At 44.5% G+C, this 26,704-nt stretch overlaps 1 protein-coding gene across 7 annotated transcripts in view; it reads left to right on the forward strand.

Moving 5' to 3' along the window:
* Positions 1–5,653: 5,653 nt before the first annotated feature.
* Positions 5,654–26,704, forward strand: part of LOC122924803 (von Willebrand factor A domain-containing protein 5A-like) — a 131,068-nt gene continuing 110,017 nt past the window's right edge. For all 7 annotated transcript variants that reach the window (XM_044276238.1, XM_044276239.1, XM_044276242.1 and 4 more), the window contains exon 1: positions 5,654–5,726. The gene's annotated coding sequence lies outside the window, so the exon portion shown is untranslated. The remainder of the gene's footprint in view (positions 5,727–26,704) is intronic.

A 26,704-nucleotide genomic window follows, 5' to 3' on the forward strand; every position in this document is an offset into this window, starting at 1 on the left:
TCTCTGTCTCCCCTTCTGAACTTTCCCCTCTTCTTCTTCTCTTCGAGCAGGACACCCACGTGGCATCCACGGACACATCGTCATCATCAACCACTTCACTTGTATCGACTGCCTTCACAGTGACAGACCAAACTCTGATATACCAAACTGAATTGATTTTAGGAACCGGGAGATGGAAAAAGCAGCTTGGTCGGTCCTCCTACTCCCAAGTTGGGGCACTGCGCGTGCACGGAGCAATGTGCTGTGACACACTATATGAGTGGTGTCTTAACTAGTACTATTCCTATCAGTTTAATCCCTGTTACGTCCCCTATCCGGGGACGTGTGTCGAATTGATTAACCATCGTCGAATTAACGAACCATTACGACATCCTGGAATAATTTAGTTCTGAGCTTGGTACTTGATTTGTATTGGAATTGTTGGGGATTTTTTTAATTGTCTGCATTATTTCTAATAAACTATTAAGAGACTATATTATGATTTTTTTATTTTATGTATTAAAAACCCACCCATACAACTTTAAAAAAAAAAATTAGTTTTTTCTATGAAAAAACATCCAGCCAGTCCCGATCGCTTTTGGTCTGATCATAATGAAGCAACGGCCTTATCATCTGGGGTGTGGCAACATTGCCAACACACTCAGAGGTGATGATCGCTTCATTGTGATACGCAAGCCCCTTCACCACAACAAGGTAACGATCACGAAAGGGGAATTGACACTTGTATGTGCCTTTTTTTCCTTTTTTTTTGCAGCCACAGTGCAGCACCAGAGGCCAGAAAAATTAGGCATGTACACATGCCTGAAAAACAATGCTATTGTTGCAGCCGCTGTTGTAGCAGCGGCCACGCATTCCATGCTTGGCAGCCGTCAGCAGGTTGACCCAATGCGCAGTGTAGGTGATATACCTGCCCTGACCGTGCTTTGCAGACCAGGTATCAGTGGTCAGATGGACCCTTGCCCCAACACTGTATGCCAGAGATGCCATGACTTCCTTTTCAATCAATGAGTAGAGGTTTGGGATTGCCTTATTAGCAAAAAAATTGTCTGGGTACCTTCCACTGTGGTGTCCCAATAGCGACAAATGGTGGCTTTGAGCTTGTGTGCTGCTTCTACTCGTCATCATGTGTTGATCCCATAGGCGTTTGTGATCATGTGCCTTCGCAAAGCAGTTGTACCTAGGTGGGTGTTGGATTTCCCACAACTCAGTTTCTTTTGGCACAGGTTGCAAATGGCATCGCTGTTGTCAGAGGCAGACACACAAAAAGAATGCCACACTGCTGAGCTTTGCAATGACGGCATTCTGGTGGTGGCAACAGCATGCGTTGATTGGCATGCTGTCTGGCTGATCCCGGTGCCAATACATGCTGTCTGACTGTGCCACTAGCTCCTTGCGACGACCTCCCCCTGCTTCCAACTCGTCTCCTCCTTCTCTCTGTCTCCCCTTCTGAACTTTCCCCTCTTCTTCTCTTCGAGCAGGCACCCACGTGGCATCCACGGACACATCGTCATCATCAACCACTTCACTTGTATCTGACACCTCAGCAAAGGAAGCAGCAGCGGGTACAACATCATCATCATCATCACACTGTACGTCCATGTGTGTAATGCTGCCTGACTGAGACATATCCCTGTTATCTACTTCCCCTGGCAATAATGGTTACGCATCACTCATTTCATCCAACTGATTTGTAAATAACTCCTCTGAGGGATCAAGTGAAGCGGCTGTGGTGGTAGTGTTGGTGGTGGCGGCAGGCGGGAGAGTGGTAACTTGAGAGCAGGTGACCAAAGCTGAGCTGGAGGAGGATGGTGCGTCAAGGTTCTTAGCGGAAGCTGTTGAAGATTGGGTGTCCTGTGTAAGCCAGTCAACTATGTTTTTCGAATTTTTGGGGTTCAGGGTATGTGGCCTCTGAACACTGGGCATTATTCAAGGGCCAGTGGAAATCACAGCACCACGAACACGACGGCCCCTGCGGCGTGGCCTGCCTCTGCCTGTCATTTTTTATTAGATAAGTGTTACTATGTGTGCAAGGTACTGTGCCACCCTATATAAGTGGTGGGCAGTGGGCACAGTACAGTCTGTGTGGGGCTGACACACACAGGGCTTGCAAATGTGATTATAAAAAATGTTCAATAGAATTTTTTTTATCTGCAAGGTATCTGAGTGAATGACACCCTGTAACGGTATGAGTGCAGGCCTAGCCACTAGCCAGTGGGCACAATACAGTAGGTGTGGGCCTGACACACACGGGCTTGCAAATGTGATTATGTCACAGAAAAATATTAAATAGAATTTTTATTTATCTGCGAGGTATTTTCTGTCACACCCTGTATGAATGGTGTGCACTGTGCACACAGTGCCGTCTATGACTGAGCCTGCAGCCTCTTACACACGGGCAGCCAGGCAACTGCAAAATATATATATTATTAGGGATCGACCGATTATCGGATTTACCGATATTATCGGCCGATATTCAGGATTTTGAACGTTATCGGTATCGGCATTTATTTTGCCGATATTCCGATAACGTCCTGGGAACACAGATCGCGCTGCTGTCAGCGCTCTCCGTGTTCCCTCAGCAGCAGCACAGGGGAGAAGGAGCAGTGTCTCCTCCTCCTGTGCTGCTGCTGCCGCTCCAGCCAATGGGAGGACAGGGGACAAGAGGAGGGGAGGAGCTATGGCCACTGCGCCACCAATGAAGCTTAATCTCACATTAATTCATATACAGGAGGCGGGAGAGCTGTAGCTGCGATCTGCGGTAGTTAACTCCTCAGGTGCCGCGGATCGCAGCTACTGCTCATAGAGGTCGGGAGCCGGCTATGTGATCCTGCAGCCAGCTCCCGCCTCCTGTATATGAATAAATGTGAGATTAAGCTTCATTGGTGGCGCAGTGCGCCCCCCCAAGCCCCCCAGTATCAGACATTGGTGGCGCAGTGCGCCCCCCCCCAAGCCCCCCCCCCCCCAATATTAGGCATTGGTGGCGCAGTGCGCCTCCCCCCCAAGCCCCCCCCCAATATTAGGCATTGGTGGCGCAGTGCGCCTCCCCCCCAAGCCCCCCCCAGTATTAAGCATTGGTGGCGCAGTGCGCCCCCCCTCCCCCCCAGTATTAAACAGTGGTGCGCCCCCCCCCCCCCACCCCAGTCGCAGTGCGCCCCCCACAGGATTCCCTCTCCCCTGCTCCTCCGATCGGAGCCCCAGCAGTGTAATGCTGGGGCTCCGATCGGTTACCATGGCAGCCAGGACGCTATTGAAGCCCTGGCTGTCATAGTAAGCTCCATGCAGCTCTGTGCACAAAGCACACAGCAGCAGGGACAGTGTGAGCTCCTATTCACCCTGATAGAGTTCTATCAGGGTGAATAGGACAAGGGTTCTAGTCCCTAAGGGGGCTAAAAGTTAGTTAAAAAAAAAAAAAAAGTAATAAAAATAAAAACACCAAAATATTAAATATAAATGAAAAAGAAAGATTTACAAAAAAAAAAAAAAAACACATTAACAATAAACATTAATTTTCAGCAGATTTGTGGGAATTTTAATTTTGTTTTCAAAAATGAAAATTCCTAGAATATCGGTATAAATTATCGGCTATCGGCCTGAAAGTTCACAAATTATCGGTATCGGCATCGGCCCTAAAAAATCAATATCGGTCGATCCCTAATATATATATACACAAAATAAAAAAAAGCTGACTGATGTACCAGCCCTGAAAAGGGCTTTTTGGGGCGCTGTCCTTACAGCAGATGAGTCTGTGGACACAGAACACTGCCCTAGCTAACGCTTTCCCTAAGGCTGCGTTCACACGGGCGAGATTTCCGCGCGGGTGCAATGCAGTAGGTGAACGTATTGCACCTGCACTGAATCCTGACCCATTCATTTCAATGGGGCTGTGCACATGAGCGTTGTTTTTCATGCATCACTTCTGCAATGCTTTAAAATCGCAGCATGTTCTATATGCTGCGTTTTTCACGCAGCCCTGGCTCCATAGAAGTGAATGGGGCTGCGTGAATAACGCATTGCATCCGCAAGCAAGTGCAGGTGCGATGCGTTTTTCACTGATGGTTGATAAGAGATGTTGTTTGTAAACCTTCAGTTTTTTATCACGCGCGTGAAAAACGCAGCAAACGCATTGCACCCGCGCGGAAAAAACTGAACAACTAAACGCAAATCGCAGACAAAACTGACTGAACTTGCCTGCAAAATGGTGTGAGTTTAACTGAACGCACTCTGAACGCATCCGGACCTAATCTGTCACGCTCGTGTGAACTCAGCCTAATAGATCAGCAGCAGCACTGTCCCTCCTCTCTCTGTGAATGCAGTTTCCGAATGAATCTAAAATGGATGCTGTCCAGGAGGTGGGAGGGTCTGGGAGGGAGGGTCTGCTGCTGATTGGCTGGAATGTGTCTGCTGACTGTGAGGTACAGGGTCAAAGTTTACTCAACGATGATGTATAGAGGCGGATCGAACATTGCATATGTTCGCCCGCAGCGGCGAACGCGAACAAGCTATGTTCGCCGGCGAATAGTTCGGGACATCACTACCCGCCACCCCAAACCTATCCTCCAATGCCCTACTTGTTACTGGGGACCTAAAACGTCCTAACCCCAGCAACCATTCCCCTATAGGACCCCTACCCTAGCCAGTCACCCGCATTCTTCCCTTTACCCAGCAACCAAGCTAAATTTAGCCAACTAGGCCACTGAGATTTGGCGGGAAACACTATCTTGCCGGGAAAATTCCCACCAAAAACCCAATACTAGCCCTTGGGAAAATCATAATCCCATGAAGATCCCTCCAAATGGTATTTTCGGGATCCTAACATTCTATTCTAAATGGCATACAATTTGTTTTTGTAATAATTTTTTAGATACATCAGAGCAATATCACATATCATAGGTTTGGTACAGCAGTGCAGTATCACAAATGATAGGCTTAGATACAGCAGCGGAATATCACATATCATAGGCTTAGATACATCAGTGCAGTATCACATATCAGGCTTAGATACAGCAGTGCAGTATCACATATCATAGGCTTAGATACATCAGAGCAATATCATATATCATAGGTTTAGATACAGCAGTGCAGTATCACATATCATAGGTTTAGATACAGCAGTGCAGTATCACATATCATAGGTTTGGTACAGCAGCGCAATATCACATATCATAGGTTTGGTACAGCAGCGCAGTATCACATATAATAGGCTTAGATACATCAGAGCAATATCACATGTCATATGTTATATTGCACTGCTGTATCTAAACCTATGATATGTGATATTGCACTGCTGTATCTAAACCTATCATAGGTTTAGATACAGCAGCGCAGTATCACATATCATAGGCTTAGATACAGCAGTGCAGTATCACATATCATAGGCTTAGATACAGCAGCACAGTATCCCATATAATAGGCTTAGATACAGCAGCGCAGTATCACAGGATAGGATTAGATGCTTGGGCTTAGCAGTGCACTATTCCTGATTATTTATAATGGAGCACAGTGTATATTGTGATGTAGACTATCCCTGCGGTTTATGGCAGGTTGGGGGAGTGTGCACACAGACTGCAGAGCCGCCCGTCCTCTCCCTTCAGCTGCTGGGAGCCCTGGACGCGCCCATCTACAGCACTGCCCCCCCCCCCTCCTCCTCCAGTTTACGGGAAGTCACTGACACCAATCCGGAGCTGATCACACTGCACAGGGGAAGCAGACGCACTGAGAAGACGCAGGTAATGTGAGCACTACAGTACATGTATGTATACAGCGGTACGGTGCACATAGTGTATAGTGTGTATACACCTCACAGTACAGCGTACACTCAGAGTACTTAAACATACTATAAAGTAGATACTAGAGTACAGTGCACAGTATAGCATACATCCAGAGGTGTGGTACACACTGTACACGTGCAGTACATCACAGACAAGCATCCACACAGAGATGGAGAATATTCAGTATATAGTACAGTAGAGGTATACATAGGTATGGTAAATGTATACAGAATAGTATATAGTACAGTAGAGGTATACATATGTATACAGAATGTTATATACGCAGATGTATATAGTACAGTAGCAGTATACATAAGTATGGTAAATGTATACAGAATGGTATATAGTACAGTAGAGGTATACATAGGTATGGTAAATGTATACAGAATAGTATATATGCAAAGGTATATAGTACAGTAGAGGTATACATAGGTATGGTAAATGTATACAGAATGGTATATAGTACAGTAGAGGTATACATAGGTATGGTAAATGTATACAGAATGGTATATAGTACAGTAGAGGTATACATAGGTATTGTAAATGTATACAGAATGGTATATAGTACAGAGGTATATAGTACAGTAGAGGTATACATAGGTATTGTAAATGTATACAGAATGGTATATAGTACAGAGGTATATAGTACAGTAGAGGTATACATAGGTATGGTAAATGTATACAAAATGTTATATACGCAGATGTATATAGTACAGTAGCAGTATACATAGGTATGGTAAATGTATACAGAATGGTATATAGTACAGTAGAGGTATACATATGTATACAGAATGTTATATACGCAGATGTATATAGTACAGTAGCAGTATACATAAGTATGGTAAATGTATACAGAATGGTATATAGTACAGTAGAGGTATACATAGGTATGGTAAATGTATACAGAATAGTATATATGCAAAGGTATATAGTACAGTAGAGGTATACATAGGTATGGTAAATGTATACAGAATGGTATATAGTACAGTAGAGGTATACATAGGTATTGTAAATGTATACAGAATGGTATATAGTACAGAGGTATATAGTACAGTAGAGGTATACATAGGTATGGTAAATGTATACAGAATGTTATATACGCAGATGTATATAGTACAGTAGCAGTATACATAGGTATGGTAAATGTATATAGAATAGTATATATGCAAAGGTATATAGTACAGTAGAGGTATGCATAGGTATGTTAAACGTATACAGAATGGTATATAGTACAGAGGTATATAGTACAGTAGCAGTATACATAGGTATGGTAAATGTATATAGAATAGTATATATGCAAAGGTATATAGTACAGTAGAGGTATACATAGGTATGGTAAACGTATACAGAATGGTATATAGTACAGAGGTATATAGTACAGTAGAGGTATACATAGGTATGGTATATAGTACAGAGGTATATAGTACAGTAGAGGTATACATAGGTATGGTAAATGTATACAGAATGGTATATAGTACAGAGGTATATAGTACAGTAGAGGTATACATAGGTATGGTATATAGTACAGAGGTATATAGTACAGTAGAGGTATACATAGGTATGGTAAATGTATACAGAATGGTATATAGTACAGAGGTATATAGTACAGTAGAAGTATACATAGGTATGGTAAATGTATACAGAATGGTATATACGCAGAGGTACTTGGAATTCAGTATATAAACCCAGTCAGTAATCGGTGTTTACAACACATGTGAACCCTTGCGTTACCCAGTCTGAAAGGTCCTGGCAGGGCAGACTCTGCACACATGTACTCCTCTGTGTACCAATGTGTGAGTGCACACTGACCAGTCACGCTTCACAGATGTACCGTATGTGGAGGTGACAGTTGGGGCAGATAACAGATGGAGTCACAACTGCCCTGCCAGGACCTGTAAGGATCGGAGCTAAGTCTTCTCCCTCTAATGCCGCATTCAGACTGATAGACGCAGCACAAGATGGCCGCACAGCCTCCAGCCAAAAAAGTCCGTCTAACAGTCCGAAAAATAAAAGTATTTGTATAGAGAGAGCCCTATAGTGATATGTGAAGCCCTCTCATTACATACATGGTCCTATAGAGAGACAGTGAATGTCAGAACTATAGATAGAGCCCAAAAGCGATTATATATATATAACTATTCTGTGGTGATATATGGAGCACTATTATTACACATAGGGTACACAGCGCCCTCTATGTGGCCTGTATATAGACTGTGCCCGTTCTTATTACAGCTGTATATAATGTACTGTCTGTATAGATGAGGAGCCACAATGGATGAGCTACGACATTATTTGGGGGGCGGCCGGCCTTATAGGTTGTTGACTTAAGCGGCCCACCCTGCGCATTCACCTCAGAGTTATCAGCTGTGGATGGAGACTAGTTGGTTGTCATGACAACACAGGCCCAGATCCGGCCTGACCACATACAGACGGAAAATGGCTGCCATACTAACACGTAATGGAGTAACGGGCATATAATATATCGATAGAGGTCAAATATTCTCTGTCAGGAGCTAAATATTAATTATGGCAACACTAATGACTATATTTCTAACCTGTGTAACCAGAGGAGAGGCAGGGAGATATAGCTTGCTCATATATAATCTCTGTTTAACCATTTGTGGACCGTCCATTGACTGTATATGTCCAGGCGGTCCACACTTAAAGGGGTTGTGCCAAGTATGAAGGTGATCCCCTGTCCACAGGATAGAGGATAGCTAACTGATCAGTGCGGGTTCCAACCACTGGGCCGAGCATACGCCCTGCCGCTCCATTTATTCTCTATGGGACTTCCGGAGATAGTCCCATAGAGAATGATAGAAGCAAATGGGCGAAGGCTTGGCCCACAGCTTCGTCAACACTGAAATACGAGGGATGGGGTCCCAGCAGTATCTTAGGTGATAACTTTCATAACTGGCTCAACCGCATTAACTCGTCAAGGACGTTTATGAACGGGGAGCTGATTGTCAGTAACAGCCAGGCTGATCATAGGGAGAGCAGAAACAGTTTTTTATTGTCCCTGCCTTTTGCACTGCTATATATACAGAGATCAGTGAGTGCTTCTTGCTATGGTACTAGCGATTATGTGTTTGCTGGGGGCGAGTATCTGCACGAGCTGCTGGGTGTTAGCTGACCCAGATAAGCTTTGCAGTGAGGTTACAGGGGGCTGTATTCCCCTTGTATCCGGGGCTAATATGTCAGTCCCAGTTACAAGAGAGATCAGCAATAAAAAGGTAATGTTATAATGCTCTCCAAAGCACCTTTTAAATGGGTAAAGGGTAGCATCCCTTTTCTGGGAATAAACCTCACTCCTAACCCTAGGGACCTATATAGAGAAAATTATAAAGTCTCCCTGCCAATATCAATTTTCTCATTAAGGGCTCCTGCACACGACAGTATTTTGCGTTCAGTATACTGGCCATTTTTTTAGTTCAGTATGCGGTACATATACTGAACCATTCATTTCAATGGTTCAGCAAAAAAAAAATGAAGTGTCTCTGTGTGCATTCCGTTTCAGTATTTCCGTACCGTGAAAAGATAGAACATGTCCTATTCTTGTATGAAAATAATGGTGCTTGGCTCCATTCAATTCAATGGGTCCGCAAAAAAAACGGAACACATACCTAAATGTCTTCCGTATCCGTTCCGTTTTTGCTGAACCATCTATTGAAAATATTATGCCCAGCCCAATTTTTTCTATGTAATTAGTGTATACCTGTATATGGCATACAGAAAAACGGAAAGGAAACGGAAACAAAAAACTGATCCGTAAAAAAAGGACCGCAAAACACTGAAAAAGCCATACTGTCATGTGTATGAGCCCTAAGTCATGGGATGTCTCCTTTACTTCCTGGTTCGGACGTAGGGCGATAATTAAAACAATTGTCCTTCCAAAAGTCTTGTATTACTTACAAGTACTGCCTATACCTCTTCCTAGAGTATTCTTTACGCAAGTGAAGAAAATAATTGCCCAATTTCTTTGGAATAATTCTAGATCGCGGCTCTCACACTCTCAGGTAATCATGCCGGTTAAGATGGGTGGCATGGGGGTGCCGGATTTTCAATTATACTACAGAGCTATCCAAGGCATGAGAGTCCTGGACTGGTTCCGTAGTGTGCCGAGTAGATTGGATGTATCCCTCAGTGCTCCAGACAAAAAAAAAAAAATAGTAGCCATTGGCTCCTGAACTGAAAACTTTCCAAATCGAAACCGAATCAAAATTTTCGTATTGTGACAATGCTATGCCGATCAGATCGGCATAGGGTTGTTTTGATACCAAAATTCAGATTCGCTTTCGACATCATAAAAAAGTATTGCGATACTCAATACTAGGGGTGCACCGAAATTCCGGCAGCCGAAAATATCGGCCGAAAATGCACCTAATCCATTTCGGCCGATATTTGTACATATCGGCAGAAAATAGCGGGGAGGGACTGGGAGGAGGAGCTGGGGGCCGGTGCGTTCACTGTGCTTCGGCCCCCAGCTCCAGTAGTTATAAAAAGTGTGCAATTAATACGGATTCTATTCATGAGGCCCCCTCTGCAGTAGAACATTCAATATAGCCACATCATAAAAAAGTATTGCGGCAGCGTCACGACTGACGTCATGTGCCCGGCCTACTTTCTGAATGAAGGAGGCGGCGCAGGCATGTGACGTCAGTCGTGACGCTGCCGCTCATCTGCCCGGCCGGCCAGCATTAAGATAACAGCCCTGTGAGTAGGATGTGGCTATATTGAATGTTCTACTGCAGAGGGGGCCTCATGAATAGAATCCTTATTAATTGCACACTTTTTATAACTACTGGAGCTGGGGGCCGGAGCACAGTGAACGCACCAGCTCCCAGCTCCTCCTCCCAGTCCCTCCCCGCTATTTTCTATTAATTGTACAATGGGGGGGGGGGGGGGGGGGGTCTGTGGATGGCACTGTTATGGGGTGGGTGGGGGTCTGTGGATGGCACTGTTATGAGGTGGGGGGTCTGTGGATGGCACTGTTATGGGGTGGGTGGGGGTCTGTGGATGGCACTGTTATGGGGTGGGTGGGGGTCTGTGGATGGCACTGTTATGAGGTGGGGGGGTCTGTGGATGGCACTGTTATGGGGTGGGTGGGGGTCTGTGGATGGCACTGTTATGGGGTGGGTGGGGGTCTGTGGATGGCACTGTTATGGGGTGGGTAGGGGTCTGTGGATGGCACTGTTATGAGGTGGGGGGGTCTGTGGATGGCACTGTTATGGGGTGGGGGGGGTCTGTGGATGGCACTGTTATGGGGTGGGGGGTCTTTTAAAAGTATTTGGGCAAAAAGGCAGTTTCGGTTTCGGTCAAGGGGTATCCTGAATTTTCGGTTCCGGTTTCGGACCAGAATTTTCATTTCGGTGCACCCCTATACCACGTGGAACCCCCCCCCCCCAAAAAAAAACGCATGCATTCCGTATTTTATGAAACGTTTGCCCATAATAAAACAGTCCTATCCAATTTTCTGGGGTGACAAGGTGACAAAAAAATGGCAAATTGCATGGATTTTATTTATTTATATGCATGGATGTTATAAGGGGAAATAATACAATCTACACTACAACTAACCCAAACCTGAACTTCTGTGAAGAAGTTCGGGTCTGGGTACCACAGTCAGTTTTTTATCACGCGCGTGCAAAACACATTGCACCCGCGCGATAAAAACTGAACATCGGAACGCAATCGCAGTCAAAACTGACTGCAATTGCGCACCTACTCGTGCGGGTTTAGCCGCAATGCACCGGGACGCATCCGGACACGCTCGTCTGCAAGGGGCCTTACTTTACTGAGAGAGTAGTGGATGCATGGAATAGCCTTCCTGCAGAAGTGGTAGCTGCAAATACAGTGGAGGAGTTTAAAGAGGACCTTTCACTAGAATAAAACATCTAAACTAACTATACAGACATGTAGAGCGGCGCCCAGGGATCTCCCTTGCACTTACTGTTATACCTGGGCGCCGCTCCGTTCTCCAGTTATAGCCTCCGGTATCTTCATAGTTAGGCTCCACCCAGGGGAACCTGCCGGCGTCTCATTCTCCCATGCTGTAGCGCTGGCCAATCACAGCGCTCAGCTCATAGCCTGAGAGGCTTTTTTTTCTATCAGGCTATGAGCTGAGCGCTGTGATTGGCCAGCGCTGCAGCATGGGAGAATGAGACGCCGGCAGGTCCCCCTGGGTGGAGCCTAACTATGAAGATACCGGAGGCTATAACGGGAGAACGGAGCGGCGCCCAGGTATAACAGTAAGTGCAGGGGGATCCCTGGGCGCCGCTCTCCATGTCTGTATAGTTAGTTTAGATGTTTTATTCTAGTGAAAGGTCCTCTTTAAGGATGCATGGGATAGGCATAAGGCCATCCTTCATATAAGATAGGGCCAGGGGCTATCCATAGTATTCAGTATATTGGGCAGACTAGATGGGCCAAATGGTTCTTATCTGCCGACACATTCTATGTTTTTATGTTTCTATTTCCTTTTTATTTTTACATTTTCGAAGTTTTAAAAAATAAATACAAATAAATACTGAAATAAAAATTACATAAAGAGAGAGTGATCGTAACCTACTACAGGAGAGGGGGTTGCACAAGAAGAGGGGGACTGCAAGGAAGTTTCTGGGGAGGGAGGCCCCATTCAAAAATTTGCTGTGGGGCCCAGTCATATAGCAATGCCACTGATGCTGGGAGTTGTAGTTTCACAGCAGCTGGGGTGCCAAAGATTTCGGATCCCTGCATTAGGTTATACACAGAGGAAGAGTAAGGCCTCTTTCACACGGACGTCGCGTGTGAGGGCTGGACAACATGTCGGGTGCGTTGCAGGAAAATGTGTTCACCTCACGCATTGCACCCGCGTGGAGTTCTCGCCCGTGTGAAAGGGGCCTAATACATATATATGATAGTCGTGCAGCTGCTAATAGCATAGTATGCGCCTGGAGGTGCAGTGCATGCAGTAAGCTACAGCAGTCCATGCAATATAATTTTGGACTCAGATTTTGCATTATGAATCTCTCCCTTAGTACTGTATTACACTTTATTTGCTCACGTGGGAGTATCTGTAATTTCTGACAATTCTCCCTGAGAAGCTGATGGGTGTAGTTGGGAAGAGTTTGCCTGAAGGAATACATAGTCAGTGACCCATTGAAGAAATACAGGTGTATTGAGTGTGATCAGGAAGTGTAGTGTCAGCCACCACTCCCACATTACTCTCATTCTTCACATTGTGTGTATTATCTGCATCAGGATCTACATCCTGCCAGCCATTTATGTGTGTACATGTGGGGACATCAGTGTATTTGGTAGTCTGGACCCACACAATACTGCATCTGGCAGGATATGTCATCAGAATTTTTCAGTAGTGCAGCCCCAGGCCTTATGCCTGTAATATCAAGTGATCAGATCTCAATACAAAAGAAAGTGACTAAAACATAGTTTTTGGAATTTTAATGTTCATTAAGAGTATTTAAAAACCCTGTAAATACCACTCCCACAAAAATATTTTTTATCTGACCTGTTAGAAAGGTACATGATGTAAACTACAGTGAAGGTATAACCTTCTATCTGATCCTCAGCTGTGTCATGTGACCAGCACTCTGATCTCCAACTGACACAGGACAGGAAGTCCGTTACTTCTCTATTCATTCCTATGAGATTAACATTGAGGCTTCTATAGTAATACATAGAGAAACTGAGTTCCTGTCCTCACATAAGACGCTGTGTCATTTGGAAAGTCAGAGTGATGGCCACATGACACAGCTGAGGATCAGAAGGGAGGTTATAACTCACAAATACAGTCACTGGTAAGAAGATTATATTCACCACAGATTACATCATGTACCTTTCTAACAGGTCAGAGAATAAAAAAAATTTGTGGGAGTGCCTAGGCCTTTTTTCATTTTTGTATTTTAGGCCTTTTTAAATTTTTGCATTTTTCTGTTGACATATCCATATGAGGGCTTATTTTTTGCCGGACAAGATGCATTTTTTAAAGGCACCATTTAATTTACCATGTCTTGTGTTGGAAAACAGGAAATTTGGATTCTGATATTACGTTGTTCACTTTGCACTAAAAATGACCCAAAATAAACCAAAAACCTTTTGAAAAATTTAAATGTTCTTTGCATCCCCATTTTTTGGCAGCAATAACTTTTTTATATTAATCTATATTATATATATATATATATATATATATGTATAAAAAATATTATTTATGTTGTGGCATTCACCGCACAGGAAAAATATTTTAATAGTTTAGATATTTTGAGAAGCAGAGATACCTGTTATGTATTTTTATTTTTTTACTGCCGTGTTAGGAAAAATGGATTCGTTACCATGAAGCGCAAGGATATTCGGCTTCGTGAATGAATTGACTTTTTCCTTAAATTCTGATCGCAGTCCACTTCGGCTACTTCGATTCTCTCAACATTAGTCTTTATGCTGGAATTAGTATGACGGAGATGTGGTCTGGGTGGCCGAGGTGTGGTCGGGGGTTCTGCTCTGTATGCTCTTGGGATGTTCGTGTACACGAGATCCAGTGCGTTCACCCCCCTTGTCACAAAGTCCACATACTGGTAGAACCATCTTGAGATCTGCATGGTTGAAGTCACCGGCAGTCGGTCGGGGGGCATGTTTTGTAGCTCACTGACTGCTTCATAGCGTTCACCAAGTGCCGCCGCTACGTTTAAGCTGAGTGGAATGTAGACTCCGATAATGAATAGTGATAATGGTAGGTAGAACGGTCTGTATGAACGAACGGTAAACACAGTCTGTGCACCATCTCAGGTTGGTATATAAGCACAAACTGCCTCAGCGGGTCTTGCCACAGAGAGCTGGGTTTGCTCGTCATGCAGCCAGCCCTTCCATCTGTATAGCTGCGTCCGGGACGTTGTCACAGAGCCATGCCTCTGTGAACACAAACACGCGGCACTCCCTCGCCTCCCTGCAGGGGTGGCACTGCTTTCGTATGTGGTCCAATTTGTTTTCTAGAGAGCAGATGATGGCAGAGCAGGATTGATGGGAGAGCAGGTCGATACATTCTGCCCTTTTTCCCCTCTTCTGGCAGATTGTGCATCTCTTTTGGTGTTCCCTTTTTGGATGTGCACTGCAGGACCCTCCGTGCATCTAGATCCAGATAAAGCCTCTGCTCCCGTATAGTGCCCCCCCCTCCAGCCTGGGGACTGTGGCTGGGCTCCTGCATGCAGCCGTCTCCGCCTGGGTACTCCTCCCAGAGCCGAGGGGCGCTTCTAGCATCCTACATCTCTGCTCCTTTTCTCCCCCATGTGTGGGACCTGTCCTGTTACTCTGCTTGGGACTATTCCCTGTCTCCTGCTTGAGCTCCTCTGTCCTTACTGGCCCATATCCAGGCCTAGTGCTGCTTCTTCCTGCCCGTTCATGTTCACCCCTCCCTCAATTCCCAGTACACCTGCCCTGGGCCAGGTTCTGGCTACCCCCTGTTGGCCATTTACACTTATCGGTCTAGCCACTGTCCACCTGCCGCTTCGTTCTGATTCCCCCATCCGCCCCCCCCCTCCTGGTTGCGGTAGCTTTCGCACACTGCGGCCTGGAGGTCTGTGTGCAGCAGGCTGTGGTCCTGGCAGGTAAGGCTGGGTGTGTAATGGGGGGTTAAGTGGGGGTCCAGCTCCATCTTCTTCCCCCGATTTCTCAGGTTTTATTGCTTGCTTGCTAATGGCAGAAGGGAGTAGTAGTGTGTACATACTGATGGGTCTGGATCCGTTTTATTGATAAAGAGTCCTACATATTCCATGCAGTTCTAACTCCGTGCATATAAGAGAAGCTTGTGCACCAAGCCCCTGAGATGCTAAGGCCTCTTTCACACAACTTTTTTTTCATTTACGGGCTGTTTTTTGCGTTCCTATTATTGCCCACAAATCCATTTAAGTCAATGGGAGCCCAAAAAAACGGAACACATACGGAAATGCATCCTTATGTCTTCCGTATCCGTTCCGTTTTTCGCTGAACCATCTATTGAAAATTTTATGCCCAGCCCAATTTTTTCTATGTAATTACTGTATACTGTATATGCCATACGGAACAGAAACAGAAACAAAAACTGGAACAACGGATCTGCGAAAAACGGACCACAAAACACTGAAAAAGCCATACGGTCGTGTGAAAGAGGCCTAAGGCAGAGGATGGGAGTGGTAGTGGGCCTGATGAGATGTTATGTCACGTGTACTCCCTCAGTCTGTTGCTTCCTGAGTATCGGTGCAGTGGAAAGGTGGTTTGAGGAATAAGGCCAGAAGTAAACGTATAAAAGTCTCTCTTTACTTAGCGCAGAATATAACATAACATGGCATAACATTGCAAGCAATTGCAGATGCCTCCCGGCCTGGGGTTTTGCACCCCTACTGCCTCCATCTAAGTAAGCTCCACCTTCTGGTGAGAGATATATAGTTTTTTTTTTCTTTAAAAAACAATCTGCCTATTTTAGTACATGATTGTAGTCCTGTTACAGTAACAATCCTGGAGCATCGTCTCTTAGAATTATGTTGTTATTCCTACTAGAAATGTATGAATCTATGGACAACTGCGTTTTACCAGCTGTGGGTGTCCTTACACTTTCTGACCCTCTCCAATCATTGTTGCCAATCCCCAAATCATTGTTGCGGATCCCCAAAACACGGATGGCGTCCGTGTGCTTTCCGCAATATGTAGAACAGCACGGATAGCCATTGATATAACTGCCTATTTGTGTCTGCAAAACAGACAAGAAGAGGACAAGTTATATTTTGTTTGCAGACCACGGAACGGAGGAACTGATGCGGACAGCACGCAGAGTGCTGCCCGCATCTTTTGCTGCCCCATTTAAGTGAATGGGTCCGCATCCAAACCACAAAAACTGCGGCTCGGCTGCGGACCAAAACAACAGTCGTGTGCATGAGGCCTTAGTCTAACACAGGCCTGCTTAACCTGCGGCCCTCTAGCTGTTGCAAAACTACATCTCCCAGCATGCCCGAACAGCTTACAGCTATCAGCCTACAGCAGGGCATGGTGGGAGTTGTAGTATTACAACAGCTGGAGGGATGCAGGTTGAGCATCCCTGGTCTAACAGGATAAACGAATGTAAAGGATAGACGTTCAGACTTTGTACTCTATTCTCCGCCCCGATAATGAACGTTTAAATGAAAACAAAAACTATCTTTTATTGTAGATTCAATACTAAAAACTGGGGCAATAAAGCCCACACACAGCGTCAGATACAGGCTAGGGTGCAATAGTTAATGAGAGGTATGTCTATAATATTTCCCTCAATCCTATTGCTCCCCATAAGGTATATGGATACACTAGCAATTGTCAGCCAGATTGTTTCCACACCAGTATAAACCACAGCTAAGGAGCAGCAAGCGAGACCAGTCGTACTGAAACGGCCCAGTCTATACCTGTGAGGTTTTTGGCAGTGAGCCAGCGCTCTGTATTGTGCTCACAGCAGCGCTCGCTTGATAATAGTGCTAATAACGTTGGGTGTCGTTATCTACCTACGCGCTATAGATTCATGCCTCTGTGTCAGCATTAACCTGACCCCTAGTATGTACAGGGATATGCAGCCCTTTGCTTCTGTGTACACCACTCAATGTACACCACTGATCTGATATGCCTTATGTCACTGACCTTATTGTGACATAATGGACTACAATTGACATGGGAATATCATAGTTAATGTAATGCAGGAGCTCTACCCTCAGTTGTTTGAATCACTGTTACCTGTGTGACGGTTCATTTCTCCTCTCTGCGCTTTCCCTCAAATCGATGACCAATGTAGAAATGTAGATTATGTTTATATGGCCGCCTTTTAGTTTCCCCTATTTACCTGTTAGCGCTGTTCAGCGGCTTTTCCCCGGATATCATCTGATACAGTGGCTGGCCGACCTCCGGGGGGGTGGGGTGGTAGACCCGCCCATACTCCGGATTGGCTGGCTGCCACAAGCCCACACCCAGGGGGTGGGGCATTTGGCATTTAAGCCCGCAGTTGAAGCGGGTGCGTACAGCCATCCCGGTGCCACATAGATGCCGTCCGCACACCATCAGCGGCGGACAGGACTCTTTTCCTTTGCAGCCATTGTTAATATCTGCTCCTGATGACACAGGGGAACTACCCCCTTAGTAGAAACACGTAGAGCAGCCGCTAGGTCCACATGCTAAGTGGGCACTGTGAACCTTTATCTAGAAGATAGTGTTCCCCAGGCAGGGCTATAGCGCGTAGGTAGATATCGGCACCCAACGTTATTATCACTATTATCAAGCGAGCGCTGCTGTGTGCACAATACAGAGCGCTGGCTCACTGCCAAAAACCTCACAGGAAGGGATGAGCGAATCGACTTCGGATGAAACATCCAAAGTCGATTCTCATAAAACTTTGGTTCAATACTGTACGGATCTCCGTACAGTATTAGAATGTATTGGCAGATATTACGCTTGACTTCGCGTAATAACTTCATAGATAAATTTTTACTGTCCAAAAAATATTTCCCGAACTCTGGTTTATTTCCAAGTGGTACCTTTGAACCGCAGCATTAACAATCTCCAAAGTTTATGACATTGCTCCAGATAAGACTAAGGTTCTACGGAGAAAAAGCATTGTCCCTAAGTTGCTGCAAAATCACAGGAGGACTACTCCACAACTTCAACTTCCTATTAAAAAAGGCACATGAGACCTTGTGACCAACAAACTATGTTGGAATTTTGAGAAGGTGACTATTTAGGCAGAATTGTGGCAGAAAACATAAAACGTTCTCTTATTTGAAATGAGACTTGTCTCGGCACATACTGTATGGTCATTTAGTTGGCACTCAGAGGAAGAACCTGAACAAGAAGGGTTCTGTAGATGGCTTGGGACATCGACCTTCCTTGTATGCGTATGACCACACAATGGTGTTTTATCAAAACCAACTTAGATTATGGCACATGTGAGGACCTCCAGTGAAGACATGCCCAGTCCTAACAGAATTGTGGCCATAGTACTGGAAGCAGATACGGCAAAACAGGCCGTGGAGAGTAGAAGGGTGGACTGGTAAAAGGAATGGTTGATAAAGGGGATAAGAATCCATGTACTACAAGTTTGGGGTCATCTACTAAAATGGCCATGAATACTACAGATGTAGCAAGTTTTTTTGCAAGTTCTTATTTTTGTCTGATTATACAATTGTATAGTTACTGTTTTTGCTGGAAAGTTTTTGCTTGTTTTGTAATGGCCGATGTCAGATGCAAGAATTGGTTAATACACAGCTATCAGACCAGTTCCAAGGACAATTGTCTTGGCCCGACTACGGGTTTACAGACCTGAACTCACAGCATCGTAGAGATTTATAATGTTGTGAGTTTGGGTCAGTAAACCCATGGTTGGACCAGCACACACATCTGTAACCTGGATGTATAGATGCTTCGGAGTGGGAATCCAGCTTTATGTGGATTATAATCACCTAGTTAGTAAAGTTATTATATGAATTTCCAATCGTTTAGACCACCATGTTGCATGAAAATCAGTGACCTTGTCATTCTAAGGTTACATTCACACGAACGTTGTTTGTTTCCATGTCCGTTCCGTTTTTGGTTTTTTTTGCGGATAGGATGCGAACCAATTTATTTCAATGGGTCCGCAAAAAATGTGGACAGCACACTGTGCTGTCCGCATCAGTATGTCCGTTCTGTAGCCCCGGAAAAAATTTTTAACATGTCCTATTCTTGTCCATTTTAGTTGTTGTTACAACGGATCCGCAAAAAACACACATGGTCGTGTAGCCTTAAGTCACATGCAAAGAGAAGAAAAGTCAGTCATACACATTAGAAGTATTTCTGCAGATCCCAATATCAGCAGGGTCTCGTAACTCTCCTCCAGTGGCAGATGTCTGGGAGATACAGATCAGGTTGTCAGATTTCAACATGCCCATTGCTTTTGTTCTTGGGAGAAGTTTGGCAGCAGCTTTTTCCTGATAACACTTAGCGGGGATCAATGTTCATGAAATTCAGAGTTGTTAAGAAATGTCTGAGTCATAAAGGTTAGTGAGTATTAAAGGCGAGTAAGCCGGCAGTTGACTATGACTCAGAAAAACTGTAATCCCGACACAAAAGACTGTGGGGGGGTACTGATAACAGTATGTTTTACCTATTAGTCAGTCTATTCCTTTCTTTTGTCACTTGATGTCCTCCATCTGCAGACCCTGTCTGCTGGAAAAGGATTTCCCCCCTTTGACCTCATATCAGCCCCCCATGGCCTCATATCAGCCCCCCATGGCCTCATATCAGCCCCCCATGCCACAGAGCACATAAAAAAAAAAACACTTACCTCTCCTGCTCCAGGTGCCGCCACTCCTCACCTCCAGCGCGCTCTCTCTCTTCTTCCTGCTGCGCCTGTACTGTCACCCGATGCGCACAGCGTGAGGTCACAGAGCGCTATCATACTGTGCGCAGCCACATCATAGCCGAGGACCAGTAAGAGGTAAGTACAGAGCCTTCACCTCTTCCCCGTCCTCCGGTACTAGTGACCACTTCCATAATGGAAGCACTCATTAGTATTTACCCGATAAGACGCAGGAACATTTTCCCCCCACTTTGGGGCACAAAATACAGTAGATAGATAATTGATAGATATGAGATAGATGGATACTATTCTAACGCTGCTATCAGAGGCTCTGTTCCTAGCCTCAGTCAGCATTTCATTTAGATTTGATGGATTCAGCGCTAAACTTCCTGCCAAAATGACAGGCACCACAGTTTTGAACCTATTTTTACGTTTACTTTGCTTTATTATTTTTCAAGCATGACTTTCTTGAACATTGTATGCTCAAGACTCAGAAAGAAAAATTCAGTTCAATCATAGGATCTCGCAGGATCCAAGCATATTGAGAAGAACAGAGGGGTCAATTTAAGTAAAAGGGGTACAAAATAAAACAAGGTTGGAGGCAAATGCTCTGTTAAGTAAGCATTATACATTTTGTGAGAATGAGCCGAAGACTAGCTCCCTTGATCCAAGATTTGCCTATATTTTTGTTTGAGGAACAACTTGCGTATCTATTAAGTAAAGCATAAGCCAACCAGTCAAGGCCTAAAAGAAGAGAAAGAGGAAAGGATAAAGAGGAAGAAGACGATAGGTATAAGTTACCAGATGTAAATGGTACATAGGTCAGGAAAGAGGGGAATGGGAGAGAGAGAAGTGTGTAAGCATAAGGAAATTCTAACAGTCCCCAGACATCACCCCGGCATCTATATTAGTATTTTCTCCTATCATACTCGAGAATTCCGTAGAATGAAGAAATTCCACCAATGGATTTCATCTAGTGCAGAACAAGCCTTCCATATTGTTCGAATGTGCCATCAGTTCCTCCATTCTCAGTAGATGTCTGAGTTCAGACGCCCATGCACAGAGAGGGCACTCTAACCTTTTGAACCTATTTTTAAAGGACATTCAACGCTACCAAACATACATGAGAATACAGCGCTACATGCCTAGTACATCCAGTGACTTCTCCTCTGCTTGTAGATGTTTTCTTTTCTCATCTTTTGCCCAGACCGCCATGAAGACTTCTTCCAGCTATGTAGCCTCTCTGCAGGTTTTGCCACACAGACATCTAAGGTTCCTTACTTTTCCATAATCATTCCCACTTTTTTAACAAACTCCCCATTCTGGGACCCCCACAATATCATCCTGCTTTCTCTCTTTGCTATAACTTGACCACTGTGCTCCACAGCACCCCCAAATACTATATTGCAGAAACATGTAGTTTCCCTGAAAATACTAGTGCCACACAAAAAGTGCTCCCACACAGTGCCCTCAAAAATAATTACCCTGACAAATAATGCTACTGGCAGTAATAGTGCCACAAACATAATGGCATTTGAATGTGGATTAAAAGTACTTTTTCTCCAGCAGAAATGAGATCAGTAGTTGAGAGGTATCATTAGATTCAGCTGAGCTTCTGCCCTACAAGGCACTGTGCCTGGTGTGACTCCCTCTAATGTTTGCCATGCATACTATTATACAGTACATGATCATGAGTTACCAGGGATCTGCTGCTATATTTAATAGTAAAACATTACATGGAGTTGTATTAATTGCATGATTTTGGTTTAAGAAACAATAACTTATCCGGTTTCAAACCATATAGCCAGGTGCCTCCACCTCTCTGGAATCCTTTATTTTCTTAACTTTAATTTAACAAAACTGCTAGTGCATGTCCTCATCATCTCCCACCCAGACTACTGCAACATCCTTCTCTGTGGGAGATGCTGCCTGATACAAATACCTGTGTGTGGACTATAGTGAGGCTAAAAAGGCCATCCACGACCTGTCCACTCCATATACCTCTGGTCCAATCTTCCCACCTCAACACATCTTCTGTTTCCCTACTGATTTCTCAGTGAATCCCCTTGGGCTCATCTACCCCAGCACTTCAGACTGTTCTTTATCATCTGAACCTTCGAAAGCAACCTGAAAACCCACCTCCAGATAGTCTACAACCTACAATAACCCTGCTGTGACTACATACTCATTTGTGCAGCTTATACCCTTAGGTATGGCCTCTCTCCATTTGTACCTACAGTACCTGTCAGTAAGCACATGTTTATTGTACTAGTTCTGTTTGTAGTCTCATGTTAGGTACTGAAACCCATTTTCGTATGTACACAACCCTGGGATTAAAGGGGTTGTCTCATCACAGACAATGGGGGCCTATCGCTAGGATATGCCCCCATTGTCTCATAGGTAGCAGTGGCGGATTACAATAGGGACATTCGGGTCGGCAGCCCGGGCCCAGCACCGCTGGGGGGCCCAACGCCGACCCGAACGCCCACATACTGTGGCGGGGCACAGGAGCTCATAGCTCCCTGTCCAGTCACCGATCACCGCCATAGGCTTGCAGGCGGGCATGATGATGTAATTGCGCGCCTGTGCCGGGACGCAGCACTGTGACGTGTGCACTCCTGCTTCATCCTGCCTTCCTCTGCGAGCAAGCGCCTGGCCCTGGACATAGGTGAGTATTTAGCTTTAAAATTTTTTTTTATTTTTTATTTCATGTGCCTACTTTAGGGGACATGTGGGGGGGACAACCAGGAGGACATATTAGTGAAAAGACATTGAGTACATCAGGAGGAAATTACTATATTGGGGCTTAATGGGGGCAAATTACTATGTGGGGGAAATTATTATGTGAGGGACTACTGTGTGGGGGAAAATGACTGTGTGGTGGCAAATTATTATGGAAGGGACTATTATGTGGGGGCAAATTACTATATGGAGCAGTGTGGGGGCAAATTACTATGTGGGGGCATATTACTATGTGGGCTAAGTGTGGGGGCAAATTATTATGGGAGGGACTACTGTGTGGGGGCAAATTATTATAGGAGGGACTACTATGTTGGGGCAAATTACTATATGGGGCAGTGTGGGGGCAAATTACTATGTGGGGGCAAATTACTATATGGGGCAGTGTGGGGGCAAATTACTATATGAGGGCAGTGTGGGGGCAAATTATTATGGGAGGGACTACTATGTGGGGGTAAATTGCTATATGGGGCAGTGTGGGGGCAAATTACTATGTAGGGGAAATTACTGTGTGGGAGCAAACTACTATATGGGGCAAATTACTATGGGGATTACTATGTGGGGGCAATGTGGTGGAAATTACTATATGGGGGTGTTGCTATTGTGGAGGCGCTGTAGGGGCAATTCTATTATTTTGGGGGACACTATACAGGGATTATTGCTTGGAGCACAATATAGGGTGTTATTTTTCCTGGGGGCACTCTAGAGGACATTATAGCTGTTGTGGACACTATAGGGCCATTTGGGGTAATTTATCAAACTGGTGCAAAGCAGAACTGGCTTGGTTGCCCATAGCAGCCAATCAGATTCCACCTTTCATTTTTGACAACTCTTTTAGAAATCCAGTTTTTTTTACACCAGTTTGATAAATGACTCCAATTATGTCTACTGGGGTCACTATGTTTTCAGTAGTATAGTACCTGGGGCATTGGGGAGCACAACGGGCACAGTATTGGGAGTGGCAGCAAGATGACACTGTGGGGACACCAGGATGGGGAGGTTGATGGGAAAATTGAGAAATCTGTGGGGATTTCTCTGGTAGACAGGTTTGCGGACGCAGTATAGAGGCAACGACAACGTCTTTAACTGAAACAGTTCGGTGTTTAGTCACACATAAGGATAAGCAAAACAAAAAGTCAGTTTCAAGGAAAACATTCACCTTGAGTCTGGTGTTTGTTCACACCATGCAGCAATGCAGAAGTCCTTGGACATAGCAGAAACCACCTGCTCCCACGCCAACAAGGTAGCAGGCCTTCACCCAGGCCCAAACTCCCAGGTCCCAACACAGAGACTGACAGAGCTTCACTGTCAGAGAGGAGTAAATTCCCACCACCTGACAGTGCTGCCTGTGTTTTATAGCCCAAACCAAGACCCAGCCTGGAACGTGGAAAGCAGCCACCCACCCTGCACTTTGGCTGCTCCCAGTAAGGGCAGGCCCGGATCGGCTTTACAGCCATACTAAATAGCAAAACCATGTCAGCCAGCACTAGCTGCCGCTGACACATGAAATTACTGCCTCTTACCTCACCGAGGCCAGGAATCTCTGACACATATCTTCCGTCAATGCCGGACCCTTGAGCCTTCCTACAGCCCATAGAAGTGAATGGGAGCGGTGGCCGGTCATGCGTGGTGCACTCCCTTTCACTCCTATGGGTCGTGCGCTTGCCGGGCTCCGTTCCTGGTGCGCTGGGACCAGCACCTATAAGACAATGGGGGCATATCCTAGCCATATGCCCCCATTGTCTGTGATGAGAGAGAGAACCACTTTAATGTTTGCTTTAGAATACATAGTAATAAAATAATGATATCATGGATCCGTGGAGAGGTGTGTAAGAGGAAAAAACAGGGCTATAGAATGCAAACTGAATGCCCCATTGGTGTTGAAAAATAGCTAGTGCTTCTGTACCCTGGAGGACTTTGCTGTAATTCCTCCCTATGACATAGATCAGAGATTAAAAATCTTAAAAGGGCAGGGCTCTTGGAAGTGCAACATAGGCCTCTTCAATCTAACAGCTGGGGAAGGTCCCTTCAACATTTTTTCACTCAAGGCCAGAAGATGTCATGTTTGATTATGTATAAAATGTGCTCTTTCAAAAATTGTAAGAATTTTTTTTACACTTTTATAGAATTTCCTTTGATCCTGGGGTTTTAAGGGTTTCTTTGATCAAATTTCCTTTGATACTGGGGTTTTAAGGGTTTCTTGCAATAGATGAAGGGTTAACCCCTTCAGGGCTTGCTTAAGGACCAGGCCATTTTTTGCAAATCTGACATGTGTCACTTTATGTAGTGATAACTTTAAAACTTCTGTTTTCTCGTCACGTATTGTAGTTTATGACAGTGGTAAAATGGAGTCAAAATGTAATTTTTTTTTTTAAATTCTAAATTTACCAAAGATTTTGAAAAATTAGCAAATTTCCAAATTTCTATTTCTCTACTTTTATAATAGATAGTAATACCTCCACAAATAGTTGTTATTTTACATTCCCCATATGTCTACTTCATGTTTGGATCATTTTGTGAATGCCATTTTATTTTTTGGGGACATTAGATTAGAAGGCTTAGAAGTTTAGAAGCAAATCTTGAAATTTTTCTGAAAATGTCTAAAACCCACTTTTTCAGGCCCAGTTCAGGTCTGAAGTCACTTTGTTAGGCTTACATAATAAAAAACCACCCAAAAATGACCCCATTTTACAAACCACACCCTGCAAGATGATTTTACAAACTTTGTTAACCCTTTAGGTGTTCCACAAGAGATGTGGAGATAACATTTCAAAATTTAAATTTTATGGCAGATTTTCCATTTGAATCAATTTTTTCCAGTTACAAAACAAGAGTTAACAGCCAAACAAAACTCAATATTTATGGCCCTGATTCTGTAGTTTACAGAAACACCCCATATGTGGTCATAAACTGCTGTACGGACACAGCATTGCGCAGAAGGAAAGGAATGCCATATGTTTTTTGGAAAGCAGATCGGCACCCGGCACCCCTGCCGATCAACTGTTTGAAGTTGTATAGGAGCGATCCGTCCCATTGAAATGAATGGGATGGTTAGGGTGTAATTACACCTGCTTACTGCTGCAGATGCAACAGCGAGAAGGTAAACAATGAAGAGGAGGCGGCGCTGGCAAGGCGCACGCCTTTTCTTCAAACAGCTGATCGGCGGGGGTGCCGGGTTTCGGACCCCAGCCGATCTGATATTGATGACCTATCCTGAGGATAGGTCATCAATAAATACGACTTGGACAACCCCTTTAAGCTGCCATGTCACATTTGAAGACCCCTGATGCACCCCTAGAGTAGAAACTCCAAAACTGTGACCCCATTTTAGAAACTACAACCCTCAAGGTATACCAAACTGATTTTACAAACTTTGTTAACCCTTTAGGTGTTCCACAAGAATTAATGGAAATAAAGATGACATTTCAGAATTTCACTTTTTTGGCAGTTTTTTTTCCATTTTAATCATTTTTTTCCACTTACAAAGCAAGGGTTAACAGCCAAACAAAACTCAATATTTATGGCCCTGATTCTGTAGTTTATAGAAACACCCCATATGTGGTTGGAAACTGCTGGACGGGCACACGGCATTGTGCAGAAGGAAAGGAACGCCATGCGATGTTTGGAAGGCAGATTTTGCTGGACCTTTTTTTTTGACACCATGTCCCATTTGAAGCCCCCCTGATGCACCCCATGAGTAGAAACTCCAAAAAAGTTACCCCATTTTGGAAACTACGGGATAAGGTGGCAGTTTTTTGGTACTATTTTAGGGTACATATGATATTTGGTTGCTCTATATTACACTTTTTGTGAGGCAAGGTAACAAGAAATAGTTGTTTTGGCACCGTTTTTATTTTTTGTTATTTACAACATTCATCTAACAGGT

Source organism: Bufo gargarizans, chromosome 1 (assembly GCF_014858855.1).
Source record: "Bufo gargarizans isolate SCDJY-AF-19 chromosome 1, ASM1485885v1, whole genome shotgun sequence".
In the NCBI taxonomy this organism is placed as follows: Eukaryota; Metazoa; Chordata; class Amphibia; order Anura; family Bufonidae; genus Bufo; species Bufo gargarizans.